We start from the raw sequence: 22516 nt of genomic DNA, 5'->3' as shown, positions 1-22516 counted from the left end.
GTTTTCTGTTTTTATTTTTCCAAAAAGATGGAAATCTGCCATATACTGTTATTTACAACAATGTTAGTGTTTGTAAATTCAGATTTTCCCAGAAATTTTATGGGCAAGCCGAGTCCAATAAATTGCTTTCAAGTCAAGATATTTAAACGTCAAACCTTTCTCGTTTGAAAATCTGCTCTTTAGATTTCATTCAACGTTCATTTCTGGAAAGGGTTGAATATTTATTCCATCTCAAAATGGGGTTATTCTGGCATAAAAAAATGAAGATACCTTCATCCATGAATTTACGATCAAAAGATCTCCTTAAAATAAAAATTGACGCGTCATGAGCGTATGGATAGGTGTGAGTTCAATAGGCCAGGGTAATGTTTGTTCGTTCAGTCGACATAAATTATTTACCTCTACAAAAATATATGATATGATTTGAAAAAATAGCCTTTCAAAAACTGTTGACGAAAAATCGCAAGAAATTCATAGAAACATGCAGAATGTTCCTGAGAATTAAAAAGCATGACTGATATATAGGGTGTCTCATTTGAAGAGAGTAAAGTACCGTCAATTTTGCTTTTGTCGAACACTGTGTATGTGGATAAATTTTTGGGTTGTAAACTGTCATTCAAGGGATATTTTCGGGCGTTGAAAACTTTTGTTAATATTAATCCTTCTCACAGTTATAGTCCAAGACGACACTATAGTGGGAAACCTTTATATTGTAAAAATACTTATATGTTCACTACATTCCATGCTGGTTTTTAATTCTCTTTCAATTTATTCGTTTTCTGTATACGTGTACCTACCTACTTTCGAACTTACGAACAGAATTTACTGCAATTTACTGGGCATTACTACCTTAATTAAGGTAGTAATGGGCATTACTACCTTAACTACCTTAAGAGTCATAGGTACTTTCTGGGCGTATATCTACGTCAGAATGTTATAGTTGAAAGAATTAAAAGTAACTATGACTCTTAAGGTAGTTAAGGTAGTAATGGGCATAGGACTACCTTAACTACCTTAAGAGTCATAGTTACTTTTTGGGCGAATATCTACGTCAAAATGTTATAGTTAACTACCTTAATTAAGGTAGTAATGCCCATTACTACCTTAACTACCTTAAGAGTCATAGTTACTTTTAATTCTTTCAACTATAACATTCTGACGTAGATATACGCCCAGAAAGTAACTATGACTCTCAAGGTAGTTAAGGTAGTAATGGGCATCGGACTACCTTAAGAGAGTCATAGTTATAAAAAGTCACTATGACTCTCTTAAGGTAGTCCGATGCCCATTACTACCTTAACTACCTTGAGAGTCATAGTTACTTTTTGAACTAAAAGTAACTATGACTCTCAAGGTAGTCATGGGCATCGGACTACCTTAAGAGAGTCATAGTTATAAAAAGTCACTATGACTCTCTTTAGGTAGTCCGATGCCCATTACTACCTTAACTACCTTGAGAGTCATAGTTACTTTTTGAACTAAAAGTAACTATGACTCTCAAGGTAGTCATGGGCATCGGACTACCTTAAGAGAGTCATAGTTATAAAAAGTCACTATGACTCTCTTAAGGTAGTCCGATGCCCATTACTACCTTAACTACCTTGAGAGTCATAGTTACTTTTTGAACTAAAAGTAACTATGACTCTTAAGGTAGTCATGGGCATCGGACTACCTTAAGAGAGTCATAGTTATAAAAAGTCACTATGACTCTCTTAAGGCAGTCCGATGCCCATGACTACCTTAAGAGTCATAGTTACTTTTAGTTCAAAAAGTAACTATGACTCTCAAGGTAGTTAAGGTAGTAATGGGCATCGGACTACCTTAAGAGAGTCATAGTGACTTTTTATAACTATGACTCTCTTAAGGTTTTTTAACTAAAAGTAACTATGACTCTCAAGGTAGTCATGGGCATCGGACTACCTTAAGAGAGTCATAGTTATAAAAAGTCACTATGACTCTCTTAAGGTAGTCCGATGCCTATTACTACCTTAACTACCTTGAGAGTCATAGTTACTTTTTGAACTAAAAGTAACTATGACTCTCAAGGTAGTCATGGGCATCGGACTACCTTAAGAGAGTCATAGTTATAGAAAGTCACTATGACTCTCTTAAGGTAGTCCGATGCCCATTACTACCTTAACTACCTTGAGAGTCATAGTTACTTTTTGAACTAAAAGTAACTATGACTCTTAAGGTAGTCATGGGCATCGGACTACCTTAAGAGAGTCATAGTTATAAAAAGTCACTATGACTCTCTTAAGGTAGTCCGATGCCCATGACTTTTTGAACTAAAAGTAACTATGACTCTCAAGGTAGTCATGGGCATCGGACTACTTTAAGAGAGTCATAGTTATAAAAAGTCACTATGACTCTCTTAAGGTAGTCCGATGCCCATGACTACCTTAAGAGTCATAGTTACTTTTAGTTCAAAAAGTAACTAATAAGGTAGTAATCATTACTACCTTAACTACCTTAAGAGTCATAGGTACTTTTAATTCTTTCAACTATAACATTCTGACGTAGATATACGCCCAGAAAGTAACTATGACTCTTAAGGTAGTTAAGGTAGTAATGATTACTACATTAACTAGTTACTTTTAATTCTTTCAACTATAACATTCTGACGTAGATATACGCCCAGAAAGTAACTATGACTCTTAAGGTCATGTCAGTGGATTGGAGGAAGGAAGCCACAGTCATGGTTGTTTTGAAGCTCAAAATGTCGATTTTTCACAAAAAAATACTACAAGTGCCATGAAAACACCACTTCATTTTCAAATACTTAGTTAAGAATATTTCGAGAACTAATGCATAAAATGAAAAAGCAATTACTGTGCTGAAATCAGTATAAAAATACCTTTCAAATGAGGTATCACTCACCCCATCTTCCCTATTCAGAGTGAGGTTTGTAGTAGCAAGGGTTGAAGCGCTATGCGTCCGTAACCTACATCTTAAGTTGTCCCCCTCGAAACAGAAATCGACCTGTCCGAGCATTTCTATCGAAAAAATTTATTTCGTCTGTAATCTCGCCTGTTTCGTTTTCAAATGGCCACCCTGTATAATGTAATAATATACATTTCAATGGAAACCTATACGTTTTGCAATTTGCGTATGTTACAGCACTGATTTCCCACAACAAAACGTTAATGGGAACAACAGTATTGAACCAACAGAAAATGGTTGTTTACGGGTTTTTTTGCGTTTTGCGTTTTTCACATGAACAGAACATCTGTTGAAATCGTCTTCACAAGTCCGCGTATGGATTCAGTATTGAATCGATAGTTGTCATTTGAGGATATATCGCTGCCTTTCATTTTTGATTATTATAGTTTTCACCCGTTTTGAAGTTCCGCTCAATTTTTATAGAAATCTCCGCTTATTAGAATAGAAAAACCCGCTATACTTATCAAAACTTTAGTTCACCCGCTACCAAATATAGAGTATTCCGCAATAGTAGTTAGTGCCGCTAGTGTCTTCTGTTTTTGTGTGGAAGACAAGAACCAAAATAGAGGAAAGGGTGCTTGGTGAAGCCCTTCGCTCCTTTTTTACCCAATAGCCCAACCGCCGATTTAACAAAGTCAAAGGATTAGTTTGGTGAGTAAAAATTTCATTTCATTTTTTTTCTTATATTATTCTACAGTCCATTTAACATTCGCCAAAACAATGGTTATATATTTTTGGTCGACTAGACGCTTGTCATTTACCCCTCTGTGCGTCGATTAAGTCAACGAAGTGAATATGTTTAGCGTAATGAAATCGGAACAATCCACCTGATTCTAATTGCACGAATTAAGAGCTATCGATCTTCGTGAATCCAGAATTGGGGGGACTCGAAGAGTAAATTATCAGAGTTTCTGTCGGCTTTCAGCAATGTCCGAACGTCTGCATGTATTTATATATAAAGAATCACATATGTTCATACATAAAAAACAACAACACAAAAAATGCCATACGTTCAAGTTTGGTAAATAGTTCATTCTCAATTTCATTTCTGTCATTTGTGTATATGCAATTTAATTTCATTTAGTTTAATGCCCACATTCATAGCAAGTGTAAAAATTCCAATGAAAAGTGGTGTAGCAAACAATTTTTTTCGATGGCTGAGAATATTCAGAATCTGAATCTGGCTGAACCCGTTCAACCTGACCATTGGGTATACCACTAATTTAATGTTATTGATATGTATATCCAAACGAAGAGAACCTACGAATTTCCAACTGTTTTGTTCTGAGTTTTCAAATGTTTCCTATTTATGCACATCTCCATCTCCCTATATATGTCTGCGTGAAGGGTAATATTGAGAATAAACTAATAAGCTTTCGACGAAACTACTTCCCCCTATTACATCGGGATATAAATTATGTTGATATATTCCCTGTGGTAAAACAGAGCAGTTATTGGTAATTAGATTATTATTCTCTTGCTTATAGCAGCTAATTGAAGTGAAGATATTGAGTTGAGAACAGGACTATTTTAATAGTTCAATTTGTGCCCCGAGTAGGAATTTGCTTTATCGATCGAAATGTCATAGTTTCAGTATGTATTTAGAAAATTAACACTAAATGTACTATCCACTATGAGTTAGCTGAAAAGTTGTTGTATTACCTACTTAATCGCAGGTTAAGCTCAAGCAGTGCTATAAAATGACCTTTGCAGATAGTTATTGAAGAAATTTTTCTCGGAATTCTGTATCGATTTTCTTTCCCAATATTTGAACCACAATAAAAACAAAAAAAAATTGTTGTTTATGAGAAATTGCCCCTGCATTAGAAGTTATACACTATTTTAGAGGAGCAATTTTGAAACAAAATGTTGCTTAATATGAATGATTCATGTAATGGATGTAGTAACATTCTACTTGTAAAACGTAGGTGGATTTATATGAATATTTTTCTATATCATCATCCCTCGGATCACACCCTGAAATATATTAACGTTATATTGGGAAATCCTCATAATACAATTCGAATTCATCATTCTCCCAGAAACTGAGACGGTAGATTCAACACTGCCTGCAATCAGACCAACATCCTTCAACGAATCCTCGAATGAGGAAATCATCACGGTCTCTGGATCATAAAGGCCGACAATTTGACACTTCATTCGATCTAGCTGAGCGATATCACGAAACAATCTCAAATTAGTCTTTGATTCAATATTCCTCGAACACCCCTTCAAAATAGCCTGTCATGGGTTTTACACCACCTAAGGCTGTAGAAGATGAGAGAATTTCCACAGTACGATCACGATCTATTTACAATACCTACTGTCCCTTGGGGGAATTCAAATAGGATTTGGCAATTGAAATCACCGCTTGGCTATTTTGAATAAATGTGATCAATATTGAGATCAAGGTGGGTCACAATCGCTAACATATTAGGGGGTCCATTTAGAGAGTATGCTGTCTTTTCTGCAGAAAAGAATATATGTTGGCGCCTAGGTATTTATTTTGAATCATGAGATTATCTTGCCATAGTTGTTTACCTAAGTTTCTGAAATGAATTTCGCCAAAATATGGCGTAAAACTGTTAGGGTAGCTACTTCGGAAAACGTGGTTGATTTATTGTCAGGAAAATCACAGAAGGTTTACGAAAACTTCTTCAAAAGATTTTGTGATTAGGGCCATATGAAAAAAATTGATGAAAATTCATAACGAGAATTTAGCACTAGAACAGGGTCTTCATGAATGTAACATAGCAATTGTTGACTTCGAATTACTCTTAGCTGCTTGAGACTAAATATCATCAATAGAATTTAAAATTGACATCCTTTGCGATGTTACAACCATTTATAAAGACTATATATGTACTGTAGATGACATGAATGATACTGAAGTAATCTCCTATCCCTTCAAGAATCACCACCAAAACCGAAAACTTTAAGCCCATGATTGTGGAGTATCAGCTAGTACTTCCAAAGCTCCAACAGCAATCAACGACCTCTAGCTTCCTCAGCTAAAAAGAAACCAGCTCCGTCAAAGACTTGAAAGTTTTATATGCTGCATTGTTAGTTTTTCTCTGATAATAACTTAAGTCATTAGACCTGATGTATCAAATTATTTGGTGCCGATTGGTTTCTCATTTTCTTCTACATCGAAAATAGATGTACCTTGTGTGTGAAAATTCTTTACTGATTTCTGCATCAATCATGAAATAAAAAGAAACTGGTCAAATGTCATGCACCTAGTAATTTTCCATAAATTTCCGAAGGATACAATAAGATTCCATCCCTTATATCTTTCTGGATTTAATTATTGTTATCCAAGCGATGGGGAATATAAATCTCTCAAGCAATGAAAAAACCATTTTGCGTTCCCGCATGTCACTTTAACCGATATTGCTGTCACGGAATAAGTTATTGTCTTGTCCACACTGTTGGACAAAACAATTTATTGAACTTCCAAACTAACCAAAGGACGATCTAATGAAAATTCATCAATCAAATCAAGTTGCAGGAGAGTGTGAAAGTAACTCGCTTCCCACGTTTTGCTGTTGGTTCTTCAATTTATTTCCAGAGAATGAGATTCTCATCTTCTTTCATTGAAGTTTTCACATGCACGAAAGTGTTATACCATATTTGATTCGGTTCCATATTCCCTAACGAAAAAATTGTATCGAACCAATAATTTCACGATAAAAATTTAATGTAGGTACAATTGAAGTAGTCTGAACATTATCTGGATATCAGTTGTTGACTATAGATATTGAACTATACTATACCATAACTGATATTGCACAACACCAGATGAAATGTAATAGAACATTATAGCATATACGAACCACACAAAAATATCTTACACCTTCAAGAAAATAGTTTCTTTTCAATTAAGCCATTGAGTGTCATGAGGACCATATTTTTTTCGTTAGTGTAATTCGCAAACATACGCCTTTCCACATTAAAATTTAATTCAAGTGCAAAAAGTAAGTTAGAATATCCACTTAAATTTTTGAGCAGTGTATACAAAGAAACCATTTATCTCACGAAATCTATCGATCGCTTTTTTGTGACTCACTCTCTATGGGATAGCTTGAAATATTTATGTAAAAATGTATTTTGAAGCCGTCCGTATTTGAAATAATACGAGTGAGTTATTTGAAATACCAAGTACAAATCACATTACTGTACCTAATTGAATTACAGATAATTACGTATTTTTATTACAAGTACATATTTAAAACACTGCTTACAGTGCGTGAAAGGATTCTTGAATTCACAGTGGAAGGTTTTTGATAAATAACATCATTTTAAATCCATTAGAAACAACATCGTAAGCTTTTCGCCTGATGCGACACGAGAGATTTATTCGTACCGTACATAAGAAATTTCTTTTCGTTCGAGCTTGGATTTCATCAGTCCGAAGTTCTTGATGGAGTTTCTTCCCCTCCGAACATTATTTGCTGAAGAAGCACTATAACTGAAGAACTATTCAAGTTTCCTTCCGATCCAAAGGACTCCGAACACGATTGCGAACAACGTACAACATATCGTTGAATTTTCGTAACATCGCTTTCCAAGCCGAGGTGGAAAACAAAGAGAATAGTTTACCTAGTTGCCATGGGAATGACTCGGACGAAATTCCTCAGGAAACTTGATAGAGTAAACTCAATTTAACTGAAATTCGTTCACGACGGGTTCTCAGATGTCCGATGGATTTGAACGGGTGGGAAAATGCGGTGTTGGTTTAACGTTTTGTCCGCCCGCAAGTCAGATGCGGTGAGCTTATGATTCGGACTGATGCACAACACGTCTAAGTACTTGATCGGCTTTCTCTACGGACTCTATTTGTTAATTTTCTTGCTTTGTTCGACAGTTGGAGAGGTTGGAGATGCATGCACCTCATTCACCTTGAGGGTATTATCGAGCAGAGCACGAAGCAAAAGTGGAAATAACGTGCCTTCCAATAATTCGTCAAGTATGCTCTGGAATTGCCTGGTTTCATCTTTCTGCATATATCAACTCACAAGAAAATAGGATGTGGAGCAGCCGAAAGCCAGAAAATTTATACAATTTTATTCTCAAAAATTTTGAGAATTTAGAGGCAAATTGTGGCACCTGAAATTTCATTTGATGGAATTTTATCAACACAACGTTATAGAGAAGAAATTATCATGCCTTTTAAGGATGAATTGAATTTTCATAAATAGTCCATAGTTATTTTCCACAAGACGAAGCCAGAGCTCTCACAGCTACCCTAAGGAATGTTTGGCAGGATCTGCTCATTAACGATGATCCTTTCATTTTATTCAATAACGTTTTTGAGCTGTCAAAAAAGACGTGAGAACTGTTTGGAACATTTCCAGTACCCACTTTAATTATAAAGAACTCTCACACCTGAAATTCATTGAAATAAAAATCATGTAGTTCAGTGTCTTTGAGTTTATTTATGGATCTTCATTAACTATCAATTCAATATTTATAGAGATGAAATAACATACTTACAGAGATTTATTTCTATTACAGACTTAGGTCCACATTCTACATTATTGAAAGTACAAAACATAAAACCTCGATTTATTCAAGATTCATATCTTTGACTTATAAAAATTAACTCCATATTTTTCGAAATTTTCGAATATCGGTTTTCGACACGCGTATCTCCCAGGAAAATTGTAGTGGATGCGGTATATACTCTGAAAGAGCAACTCTGAAATAAAATAAGAAATACGGATAAAAAGCCCACTTTCTTGTCGCTTTCATTAATTGTATAATAAGTAGACCTGTAAAAATACGTAGGTAGATACCTACACGTAGATATAATAGATTTCCACATCAAATAATCGACGATTTCAGACGATGTAACTGTTGTGTTCTGTTTCAAGCCATGATGTCCATGCACAACTCTTGATTAAATGAGACAAGAATTGCGTTTGGACAATCAGAGCCTGGAACTTACTCCTCGTAACAAGAAATGGGATCCATTCCATCTCTGCGCTCTCCCAGTTCCTGAAAAAAAAAATATAATCATTCGAAGAAGGAGCTTCAGTTAACCATAAAAAAATCACTCGATTGAATTCTCCATTATAAATCCAGTGATTAATCGAAATAACCATAGAATATTCTAGGAGCTGAAGCAAAGACTTAGAGCCTACTTTTGACTCTAAGATTCCATATTTCTCTTCTATAAAATAGATAGCATTTCTCATACACTAAGAAATAAGGTTCTATAACGTTGAAGTGGTAAAAATTGAAAATAATCAGAGTACTGTACTTATCGACAGTCAACCTCAATGAACACGAGGATGAATTTTCAGCGAGCTACATTAGCGGACAACCTGTAGAATGAAATGAAACAAATATTGTTTCGGACTGAGAAATGAAAAGAAGCCATTTTCAACTGATCCTAGCATATTCTTTTGGAGATAATACGAACTGACCAACTGTCACATACTTCGATATATTTTATAGGAAAAGCTGAACGTATTTTGCCAAGCGCTTATGCACAGATCATATCCAACACTCGTCACAATTTCCAACCCCGATGACAAGTATCGCACGAACTCATTAAGCAGGAGATTTAAAAACGTGATCGGTATAGATATCGCTCAGATTCCCGCTTTTCATGCTTTTCCACGTTTCTGGACTGCGATGTCCGTCAGGTTTACTGTGGAAATAGGTTCTGTTCGTTTACTTTTCCAGAATGACGTGCGATAACTTATTTGGGTTATCTGCTCCGTTCAGTTTTTCCTATTCTGATCAATAGTTCGGAGAATAGCTTCAAAAAACCTGTTTTGTTCGTGCGAAGTCGCTAATCTCACTACCTTCCTACCTAAGTGGGTAGGTGATAAGAAAACCCAGAGTTGAAATCTCGAAAAATATGTCATCTACAGTCCAAACGGAATAAATTCGACAATATTTGGAATCTGTAGACGAAGGTTATCATACATAGATCATGATTTCACTTTATGCAACCAAAAATTATTGTTTCGATGGATCTAATGGAGATGATACCATCAACAGTTGCAGAGCTTTCCTTAGTATATTATCCCTTCTCCTTTTTTATTTTTATATTCTTTGTTACAACTGGAATGGGATGAATGGGTAAAAAATATATCCAACCATAATATTCATTGTAGATGGTGAGAAACATGGGATTACCAGTTTGATCTGCAAAATCTTCGGAATAACTTTCCAATTTGATCAAGCATAAAGGTGATGTTGATCGTTTTTTGAAAGAGAAGTTTCAGGCTTGTTAAAACAAACGCCTATGAATTGTGCCTTCATACAATGTTCATTGCAAGATGAAGAAACTTTCACTTCTTATTTATTCGTAAGTGGCATATTTAGCTCATGAATTGGGAATATTCGTAACAATCAATTAAATTATAAAATGTACAAAAAATTCGTTTTCACAGTAAACTGTGAATGGGATTATCGATTACACATGATTAAAATGAATGTAGAGGCGAGGTAATGCTACGAATAGACTGATTTAATCCACTTTCAATCTGTTGATGACACTGTGACAAGCCACATCTCGTCAGTGGATTAGGTAATTCATTTTGTCACCAGAGTGGATGAGGTGGCATCGATACGAATGAATATACCAAGAACAGTTCGTCATTGTTCATTCGTTTCGTTATTTTCGTGGAATCTGGCGAGAAAATACATTTTTTTATTCGAAAAAATGCCCACCCTGCGATATTTTCGAGTTCCTGTTTTACAAATCTTTACATTTTTCCAATTTTATTTATATCATGAGATCCTGTAGTTTCTTCAATATTTTTCATGGTTATTCATATAATTTACTTACAATCATAGGATTGGAAATACAGAAATCATAAGTGAACTTTTGTGTTCAGATATTAAGATGCCTATTATGTGAGGTCATTAATTCTTGAATGGACTGATATTCTTCTCAGGGTTTGAGTGCGATCTAGAACAAAACCACAGAATGATTCGTTAGAAAGTTGAGCATTACTTCCACAGATTAGGTAACCTCAAAATTTCTGTAGCCTACTGGAATACTAAAGGTTTTTGAAGGCTCGATTTAATGATGTAGGTAACTTTCAGAAAATATGGATATATTGCAGTAGTGAACGAGAAACCAACAAAAAACATAATTGTTCGTAGAGTAAAATAATCCAATTAAAAAATTGTCATACATGAAACAAGCTATGTATTATTCATATCCCATTCTGAGTCTCTAGAATATTCATAGCCTTAATCAACACAAATTTGAACTGTATTAAATCCGAACTTCGCCAAGTTTGAATCGGCATGATAAGCAGCAAGTCAGTTTCAAGCACGGCGGCTGTGTGATAATGTATCCGACAAATGAAACGGAGCCGGTCTCCCAGTTTACGAAATTTTCGACAAGGAGTCTTCCGCCGAGTTGGAAAGTAAAATAAAAGTATGCTCGCATAAAACTGTCATATTCATTAACAACTTTCCAGAGATGCCTCTGCGAAAGTTTGCCATCTTACACCACTTGGAAGTTTAAGCCGGTTAATGTTGTTATTGACTTTGGATTTACGGAGCGTGAATAATGGATGATATGGCTTCACTCCATCGGGAGTGTAACCAGCACGCATCGAGATCTCTGTTAATCGGAGTGCGTGGAAATCTCCGAATTAGGTTGGACCAGCGAGTAACGCGCCAGGGAGTATACGCAGAGAGAATTAGCCAACACGCAGTATCGCTTCAATGCAAAAATTGACCTCTATCCGATAGAATATACAGGCTGGTGGTTTTTCCAACTGCATATTATTTTTATCTCAACGCATTGGATGATATGCTTTTTCATTTTTGTTAAATTGATAACCAAAATACGTCCATGTAAATAATGTGATTCTTCATTGGAAGACGGATTTTCAAGTAACTCCCAAATCCCAAATTCAACTAATCAGCGAATGAGACAATTACTTATTTGAATTTACCTTGCATTGAGCATGTTACTCTGATGGAGGACCAGCATACTGATTGTCAAAAGGAAAAAAATTCTGAATGAAAACGATGGCACAAGTACTACCTATTTTCTTTAGTTGCTGGTTAGAACCAGCACATTCACCAATTTGCAACGATTGCTATTCAACGTGTTCATTTGCAATTGGAGGTATTTTTAAAGCTCCAAAATTGAATTGAAAATTATTTATGGCAATCATTTCCCACACGACGAACTCGAAAGGGCATTAGAGTAAGTCAATAAATAAGATAGTAGGCTGAGTGGAAAAAAAATTGATAGAGAATTAATATTCGTAAACGTCTGCCAAAAGCATCGGAGAGAAATGTTGTTGAGAAAGTTTGATATTAAAAGGGAGGTGATCCATATGGATTTCTCAATACATTTACAGATCTAATCCCAATTTCATTTTTATTGAAGAGAGGTGCCCGATATATGATTTTCTCTATATCAAGTTCTCTTCTACCTCTACTTACTTACTTACTTCCATATCGCAAATGCGTTTTCAGTTGATTGAAGGTTTATTTTTTACTTGAAAAGCATAGATACAGAATCAATGCAGGTGTAAATGAATTTTTAAAAAATGCGACTTTTTATCGAATCGTAACTCTTTTTCTCACGAATTGTAAAGATGAGAAAGATTGTTTCATGACGCATCAGTTTGTATGGTCGGATTACTGGAGAATCCAGTGCGCAACGATGTACTTTGGTGCCCAATTTCTTGAGCTTATTGAGGTTTATCTCAACTCCCGAGTTAGAACTATCCATACATGCACTCCAAGATTTCGTTCAAATGAATTACTGTGGCTCAGATGGCTTCAAGTAGGATATATTCGGTATGATTTGATGCTTCGAACATTTTCCGCTTTGGATTCCAGTAGCAAGGTATTATGTGAGTAGGTAGTTCTCTTTCCTCGTTAAAAATCCGCATTTTCTGCAGAAGGGTTTTAGTGGAAAATTATAGCAGGTACTTTCTAACATAAGGTTTTCGAAGTTTCAGTATCAAAATCACGAAGGAAATTCTTGAATCCTCCCGATAACAAATGTATGCTTTTTATTGCCATTATCCTTTCTATTGAACTTTTCTGTTTTTCTCAGTTGTCTAGGATGAAAATGGAAAGGAAAGAAAACGTTCACTTGGGTTTGAGAAGGTCATGAAGGAATTTCTTTCAACTCGGGATGAAATAAATAAAATTATTCTTTTTATAGATACAGTTGTTGGTAAAAATATGCATTTTGGGTTGTTTGTTGTTGATGCTGTTTATAAAGATGCAACTTTTGGATTATTCATGAAAAAAAATAGTTGAATGGTTCAGCTTTGCATCAGGTTAGAGTTAGTTGTCGGTAATTAGTCTAAACTAATCTCTCCACGTGTTTTTGTAGATTCTGTATACCCTATATATTTTACATAAGTTTCCCCAGTCTGTTTGTTGAGTTCTAGTTGGTAGAATTTGCACTGAAATAATTTTCCTCTCAATTTAATTATTCAATATGGTCTTTCACTTCAACGTGGATTTACGTATCGCATGTTTAAATGCTATTGTGCATTATCACATATGTTTTCACACTCACGTCAACTAACAGTTCTATGAACTCCTGCAGTTCAGGTTACATTGGAACCCAGTGAAGTGTCTGATTAAATTACGAAATAGCTGGCTCAATTCGTATAATTACAGTCGGTGTTGGTATAACGGTTGCTGAAAATACGAGTTTCAGTAGTTTCAGTAAGATTCGTATTTTGGTACGTTAACAAGAGTTCTGGGGTTTTCCAGATAGGAAAATTATCAATAATAACGTAAAAACAACATGGGCTATCAGAAATTGATACTGATTCCAGTTGGTGGCAAATAAAATCAAAAACATGAGACACAATCTCTATAATATAAGAATTCGTTGGAAATAATTATTTTCAATTTCAGCCGAAACTGATGGAGGAAAGTGAGTGAAAATTTCACATTCCCCAAATCTAGTAGGTTATATTCAAATGGCTGCCGTTCGAAGGATAGTTTACATTAGCACCCCAACCACCAGCTAGTTTCTGTCTTGGAATTTATTGATTCTAGGAATATATATACCTATATGTTTTATGGAAAACTCCTAGGATGATGACGAAACTACCGGATTGTAGTACAAATATCTGCATCTCCTCTATGACCACTATTTAATCGTAAAATCATTCTGACAAACAGCTTAAAGCTTGGCTGAGATCGAAATTAAACGTTCACCACAGTCGCAGAAATTGCACAACCAACTAATGCCATCAACGTTTCATTGCTCTCGGATGCTATTATGGAAGCAGCAAACGCATTGACACAATTTCTATGACCCTCTACCCCAAATTCCGAATATTCTATGACATTATTAATAACATCCTAATTGGGTGAATTAGCCAACTGCAAGTTGATGACTGATTTACAATTTGAAAGTACCCCTCGCTCTGCAGATTTTGATGGGATTTACGGGTTTATGGTTTCAGCAACATACACCAATTTATTCCCATCTTCCACTTTGATCCTCTGGTTAATGATTGGGGATAACTTGAATTTAATTCGAATATCTATTCGTTCAGAATAATATGGATTATTTAGATGATGATTTTCCCTGGTATATTTCAACTGTGTTGGAAAAATTGTTTATAATATATATATTTATCTTGGCACTCGATTTCGTTAATGAGGTTGTACAATTTAAACTTAGTTTATCGATGCTACTTCATCTATAGAATATAAACATAAATATATAAACTTTTAAGTTTGCCAACATGGTCCATTTCTGGCGATTCATACCAGTTAGATAAGGAATCTTGCCACTGGGATTTTCGGTATTATGTCACGTGGCTCAGACTTCTTTTTGCACGTTGTCTGGTTCTGCTGGTGCCATGCTAGTTCATCATTTCATTTCATGTACAGATTGATTAACTTTCTGAGTAATTATATTATATTGTAGGGGTTCATTCAAGGAAATTATAAAACAAATTGAATTATTCAATTCGAGGTTGTCATCAGCGTGAAAGTGATTTAATTTTCTTGAGGAATTTATTCGGACTACCTGTCAACTTCATGTTTCCGCCAAAACTGTAATTTGGCAAGAAAAGATGATGACAACCTATTTATTGAATTTGTTTATCAACATTGCCTACTATTATATAAACAAATTTGGAAATACTGGCACACAGAGCGGACATTTATGCTGGCTAACAATGGCTGACAAGTAGTAAAAACAACAATATTGTGGCAAAAATTTCCAGAAATAATATATAATCTCGTTATTGTTTTATGGAAAAAGATTTTGTTGTAATTGCGATTATGTACTGGTGTTTATTCATTCATTTCTTTCATTCAGAAAACTGCAAATTATACGTCACTCATTCATATAATTTCTCAGTTTTTCATACATATGCCATATCTTTAATTCCTAAGGATATAACTTCAATAGTTCCATATAAAGAAAATTGTTGCTGGACCTAGAAAAAAATATACACCTTACTAAAGTATTTTTTCACATCACATATTGGTAGTGCGAGATGTTTTCTCTGGCTGCTGAGTATTCTTCTCAACAAAACCCATTCTTGAAAATATTTGCTTGAATTTTTCGTCACTAGTTTACATTTCAAATTTTTGAATTCTGAAAAAGTACTTCTCCGTGTAGGACTAGAAACCAGGATCCCATATTAATTTAGCTAGATAATACGAAACCTCTTTGGATGGATCAATATAAAATTTGGACAGCTAGGTACTTGTTAAGCGGAAGATAAGATTAAGGAAACGAAAACAAAGGGTTGATATCTGCTTTTTCTTCGGACCAAAATATTCTTCGAGCGCAAAGATACTGATCGGTATTCCGAAGGCCTACCTAGATTCCGGCAGATAGATCAACTTCAGTGAAACAGTGCCCGGGCTTTGCCCCTATCCCCTGGCACTGATAGGATTATCCTTCCCATTCATCTACTATTCCTCACGGTCAGCACGGAAAATAATACCGATATATTCTCCCAACTATCAACTTTTTAAATAAATTACGTCCGGAAGGCCTGAAGAAAGATACACATATGAAACGTAATAAAATATTTCCTTGGGGATGATTGCTTGTCCGACCCGGAAGAACTTCTCGTTATTCCCACTTTATGAATTTCCACTCCATTCCTTTCCCTTTCGGTTAATGGTAGGGACCCAAACAACGGTTTTCTTCAGAAAATATTGCTTATTTTTTTCCTGTGAGTGCTAGAGATTGGTTGTGTCTTTTTTTATGACCGGGTGTTAGCTATGGGTTTGCTGTGCATCGTTCACGACCCCATCACGATGCGAACATGGTAATATTTTGTGTTTTTTCCCAGATGGGTAGAGGAGACTTATCGAAGAAGCTTCAATGCCAAATATTTTTTCAATATTGTCTAGATATCCATGTAACGATGTTAGGGGTATGGAAGAAATGCAGAATCATTATCTTCGCCTACTGGCAGCCAAATTATTAAATTTGGTGAACATGAATTGCTTTTCTAGAAACTTAACAAACTTCTGATCTCCTATTTCGCCTTAAAATGGATGTTTTCATCTAGGCCGAATTGAAAACAGATGACAGGGGAAAAAAAGGAATCATCGGTTGAAATATATATAGAAGTCAAAGACTTACGCAGTTGCTCATTCATTGAGTAGAAAAATTTTCATCAGCAAAAATATTTTCATTAAAAAAAAAAACTAACCGATTGTGGTTCAGACACGATTGAAAACAGGGAAAAGAAATCCTACATCCTGACCATCGTTCCGAACTACCGATACCCAGAAACAAATCACAAACAGCCCTTTTCCAAATTGAACAGCAGATCGTAATGGTATCTCATGAATGCAATAAAAATTCCAGCGGAATCCGTTTAGCGCAGGATTTCGGCAATAACGCATTCGGCTGTTGTTTTTCAGGCAGTGTGACATGCCGGAAACGTTGCCTATTGAAAATGTGTTCATTATTGTGAAGTCATGCGGTAAAAAAATAATTAACTGGCCTACGATTCGAGATATGTCAATTAGCCGTCAACGAGAAAAGCGGATTCTATCCTACACAACACAGTGTCAGAACCACAGCCTGCAATGCTGGTCCTGATCCTGGGGAAGGTTGTTATAAATGACGAAAAATTAATTGCGTTTCCCAGGGACCTGAAGATGAAATGCAGATTTGTTGGCTGTAACAAAACGACTGGTTGTGGTCAGGGTTGTATTTCCTTATTAGGAAGATGAGAGGAATATCTAGCAAAAGTACGTGGTTATTATTACAATTCAATCGGAATCCTGATTAGAGCTTTCAATTATAGAAACTCCCCAGCTTCTTGATATAACGAGGACATTTCTTAGGAATCTAAATCTCAGTAATTCTTTCCTCTTCAGAACATAAATGTAGATTTCAATACACAGTCTATATCAAGCCTCTCCAAACAAAATTTATGAAAATTTGAATTTTCTTATCAAGCTTGTGACTAACCTGACCCAATTTTATTTGTATACTGTTGTAACCTGTTCTTAGTACGCTCTTTCTTTAGTTGAAACTAGTTTTCACTAAATGTTTTTGTTGAAACTAGAATTTACTGCTGCTTAAAACTGAATATTAGTTAAAACTAGTTCTTCCTAGACAAAACGACCTTTGTCTAATTGATAAAGTTTAAAACTGGTTAGATTTTGGCTTCAGTCAAAAAAATCAGAACACAAAATGCCACGATCTTGCAATATAAGGTGATAATGGTACCACATCTTTCTGTTAATTTTATGATTAATTTTTGTCAAGCTTTGTTTGATGTTTCTTTGTTTGATTTATTTTAATAATTTTGAATTACTTCTGTGGCCATCGGATTACTGCTCCATATTGATGTTCCAAAAATGTAGTAGTGAGATAGAGGAAGTGGTCCCAATATGAGCCCCCCTTTTGTTTTTTTCACTGAATCTTGGGATCTTACGAATAAATATTCAATAAATGATACACTGCAAGCACAGAGGTTTACCTATGGTATGTAAGGAAGGCATTATCAAAATAATTAAATTTAAGTGGGATTTGTGTGAAAATTAAGATAATCTACATATCTACATATGGATTATAGTGCGTGCAATATGGGCCCTCTAGTGAATAATTAATAGGTAACAGTTCGAAATAGGCATGCTGCATCACGGTCATCAGGAGCAAATTTATTATAGGTATCTCGATGATCTTTTGATAATACTCGAGTAGCATCTGACAGGACTTTTATGTAGAATATTCAGCTATTCACAGAATGTTCCCGAAACTATGTAGATTTCAGGTCATAATTTTTTTTGTGCTCGAATCCAAAGACTTATTAGTATTGGAAATGATGAATCCAAAGGAACTCTCCAACATGAAACATTGCGTAGGTACAGCTCGAATTCAATGAATTCGTGCTCTTACACCTCACAGACCCAATTCGGCTATCAAGAAAGTTCCATTAACTTCTCGACGAATTTGTGTTTCAATACTCAAAACTTTTAAGAGGAACGGGGATGCGGGGGTAAATTGAAAGCTCCCAGTTCCTCCCTTCGTGTTATCGTGCAATTTATTATTCCTTTATCCCGAGAATGGCAGCTCAGAATCTCAATATCCAAGTTAGATATTTCTCTGGTTGCGTGTCCGCTGCAAATAGCTCGGCCTGCTATCCACCAATAAGAAGTTATTATTGACGATGAAGAGAAAAAACGACGCAACAGACAGAAATCTTTCGATCCACTTCCTTTCTGCGAGGATACAAAACAAGCAACGAGTCGTTGGGCAAATTCTTTCCGGAACCTTTTCTGGAGCCCCATCAGGCAGAGTGGTTTCTCGAATTCGAGACCGCCAGCTCATACTTGATGTCGAATGACCCATGCATACGGATAAACGCAGTGAACAAAATTGTTCGTGAATAAAATACACAACCGGAAAGCTTCCCGGTTTTTGAAGTTTTCTACTGAGGTAACGATCGTATAGGAGAAGGTGCTGTTTTTATACACTTTATGTGAGAAGCTTTCTTTCAACCTGAAAACAGCACAAGGAGAAACTGATAAGTAGAATCATTTATAGAATCTTCGCGAAGGAGATGAGAGGATGAATGAATATTTTACGGATTTTTCCTCACAATTTTCAATCAGTTATATCCCCTTTTTTATTTTTTCGGTTCGGTTGAAACTTTCGGATTGATAATAAGCATTGTTGATGCTTTCGGATGTAGAATTGGGTTCGGAAATTCGGAAATTCCACGTCTAAAATAACTGATTCGTAAAATTTAAGTGAACTGAAAAATTAAGAATGCAGAAAGTTAAAAATTTTTGAGAAACGATAATCATAACCAAATTCATCAAAATGTTCAACTCTTCATGTCAAGGGATGAAGAATGCCTCTTCAGATCCACGTGATTCTGCCAATTACTTTTCAATATGATGAGAAGCTATTCCTACAGCTTGAGTAAAAAGTGACGCACATAACTCATTACTTCTTTATTTACTTTATATTTTTGTGTTTCAATTCTTTCGACGAAATAATCCCACCTATTTCAATCCCGAAAGTTCCTCGTGTTCCACTTCCGAACTGAAGGAACCAACTGAATCGGGAGGCTGGATTGAATGGATGGGGCATAAAATGAATGGACCAGTTATGAATTTCCCTTTCATTATTCATCAGATTGAATTGATAATCAGGCATTCCGATTTTTTTCCTTATGAGCACTAGGGCATTCGATAACTTTCGAAACAATGCATCAATTCATTCGGTCCTTCCTTGGGGAAAAGTTTATAATGAACTCTTGAAAGTGCCCGAGAATCATTAAAAGCTCCATTTTCCTATACTGAAAATTTACGCCAACAACCGATTCTCCACCGCTGGAAAGTTTCCAAGAGTGTTTTTCGGTACATTAATAGCGGGAATGTGGTTCATAAACAGTTCCATGAAAGTCAGTGGTTTGTTTTTTAGTTTGGATATTAGTCGAAGTGAAATGTTACCATCTCAAGGAGGGTTCCAGTGAGGGGGCATGTCATATATGACTATATGACTCATGACCCTTATTTAAAAATAATAAAAATTTTCATTCATGAAAAAAATCAGTACTGGAAAGATACTGATCACCGGTTATCAAAAAATAATACATAATATAAAAAGGGCTCTCATTCCGCACATTGTTCATCTATCTGTAGGTACTTTTATAGGCGGGACTCCACTTAGTCGTTTTTTCTTTTCCCAAGAATTTATTTCACGTCATTCATGAAAAATCTAAGAGAAGTTTCACTTCGCTTGAATAAACGGTGAGTGAATTTATGAATGAGTTAAATATTCAGGTCACGAGCAGCATTCCGAGAAATTGCAGAAAATTAAAAGCTGTAGCAACTACTAGAAAACGTGAGGTGCTGGAGTGGGGAATTACAGTGGGACATTTCAGGCATCAACGGATAGGAATTCATGGTTTTTCAGTCTCATTTCACGTCGCGAACAAGAATTAGATGCATACAAATGCAGGGATGTGTGAAATAGGTTATTATTTGAGAAAAAAAATTTTTAATCTTGCAATGAAAATATTTCGGAACATAATTCAAAAACTAATCAAATGAAATTAAAAAAAGAATAAAATTACATGATTTTCACATACTCCTAAAAGTGTTTCACACTTGAATAGTATGCTGTGACTTATTCTTATTGGAAGAGGGAAATAAAATCATTTCTCGTTATTCGAGAATAATATTTTTGTGATGATAGTTTCATGTCTGAAATATAATGTAATTAATGTTTTTGTTTTTCTCAAGTTTTCAAAAAGGGGGCCATGTCCCCCCCCCCACTGGAAACGCTCTTGTAGTGGATAACTTCATTTTATTCGCCTTACGAACGAATTTTATTCACGCATTCTCACTGCTTCACGTTCTAGTTTTCTCTGATCGTTTTCAAAGTCCTAGTTTTCTTCGTACCTGAACAAAACTTTCGGATAAATTCATTGTAATTCAACGGAAGCTGCCAGAATCGAAAAAAGTTTTAGCCGCCTTCTTTTGCATAATAAATAGGATCTGTCCCTTCAATTCTGCATTCAGCAACTGGTCATCCCTCTCAATATGGTCCTGAAACGACCTGCTGATTCTGTTCCCGCATCAAAATCAACTCAAGTTTAAACTCATAAATATGTATAGGACTTCATCGGATCCAATATCGGGGTGCAACTGTCCTGCTGGAACATGTTCCTGGGATATCTGCAACTTCTTGGACCACGTAAATGACGGTCAAACTCACAAAGGAAATTCAACAGCGGAGTTAGCAAGTTATAACAGAACTTTCCAAATTCATGTCCCATTGAGGTAAGGATGCGAATTTATTCAGCCGCCGAAAATATATGTTCGCTGATGTGAAGATACCCCCCAATTCAGTTATTATCTTTTTTGCCTGATGAATAATTCAACAATCAACTTGTATAAGGTTAGTTTATTCTGGGAAAACTTCTGGATTGTGAAGTTGTGTAACGTTACACGAAGAATCTAATCACCGTCGAAGTAAATGTACGATTTTTTTCTCTGTCGAAATAACTTCAAGAATTGATTAACTATTGTTTGAAAGCAAAACGTCTTCACTTCATCAATAATATTTAGTAGTAATACATCAAGTTGTTGACAAAAGGCATTCAGTTAAGGACGAAAGCCCTTCTCAAAACATATTTTAAGCCTGCCAGAAACAGCTGACTCTTGGGAAATTTGAATTATTTGGTCGGTTTTTTAGGTTTTTATACACCAACTCCCTTTGATGATAAACCTCGGAAAGCATTGGTGGGAACTTCTGGCCTACTGGTCAATCTTTTACAAAAATAGAATAGAAATTTTCACTCACCAGCATATTCTTTATGTTTGCTTTCCATTCAAACCTGAAAAAAAACATACCTATTTGTTAATACGTCAATGATTGAAACAGAATTAGAATAATACAGAGTTGATAACCATCAAAGGAAACTTGATTAGGATATTTTTTTTTGACCTTTGGAAATCACATCACCAATGAGAATCTTGTTTAAAACCTTGGGCATTTATTCATTTTAATAAAATGTATATTTTCAGCTTGAAAGCAATAAATTCGCCAATGTTATGTGTATATTGCACGATTTGCACTTTTTATTGTGTGTTAACTGAAAAGAAAAGTTTGCTCTTGTATTCAAGAGTAGTTGGTATGGTAAATATTCCAGATAATCCTCAGTTCAAATATTCATTTATCGAAATGGAAACACACATATTTACTGAAAGATTTGAACAATTTTTACTATAAAATTACTTGAAAAATAGCTAAGAAAATAATCAAAAGTAAAACTTATTACTTTTTTTTCATGTTTGTGTTCTTTTTCTCACTCAGTACCAAATTTAGTTCCTCATCATATTTTTAAATTTATTTAATCGCTAACTACTGTTAGCGACATTTGAAGCCCAGGGTATGTGCAAATTCAAAACAAGGCAATTGAAATGAACTTTGTAGGCTTTTTAAAGTCTCCATGCATTCAAAACAATTTTAAGGTCTCTTATTGAAATATATCACATACTTATATGACAAAATGCATTAGCATCATATTAACGCTTTCTAGAGGACACTTTGAGTCTTCTAAGAAACAGTTGATTGATTCCGAGTTATAGACCTGCA

At 35.2% G+C, this 22516-nt stretch overlaps 1 protein-coding gene across 1 annotated transcript in view; it reads left to right on the top strand.

Annotated features, from left to right (window-relative positions):
- Positions 1-3568: 3568 nt before the first annotated feature.
- LOC123322806 overlaps positions 3569-22516 on the top strand; it is a 97880-nt gene continuing 78932 nt past the window's right edge. The window contains exon 1 of the mRNA XM_044910826.1: positions 3569-3594. The gene's annotated coding sequence lies outside the window, so the exon portion shown is untranslated. The remainder of the gene's footprint in view (positions 3595-22516) is intronic.

Source organism: Coccinella septempunctata, chromosome 1, assembly GCF_907165205.1.
Source record: "Coccinella septempunctata chromosome 1, icCocSept1.1, whole genome shotgun sequence".
Taxonomy (NCBI): domain Eukaryota; kingdom Metazoa; phylum Arthropoda; class Insecta; order Coleoptera; family Coccinellidae; genus Coccinella; species Coccinella septempunctata.
This window is presented reverse-complemented; position numbering and strand designations above follow the sequence as displayed.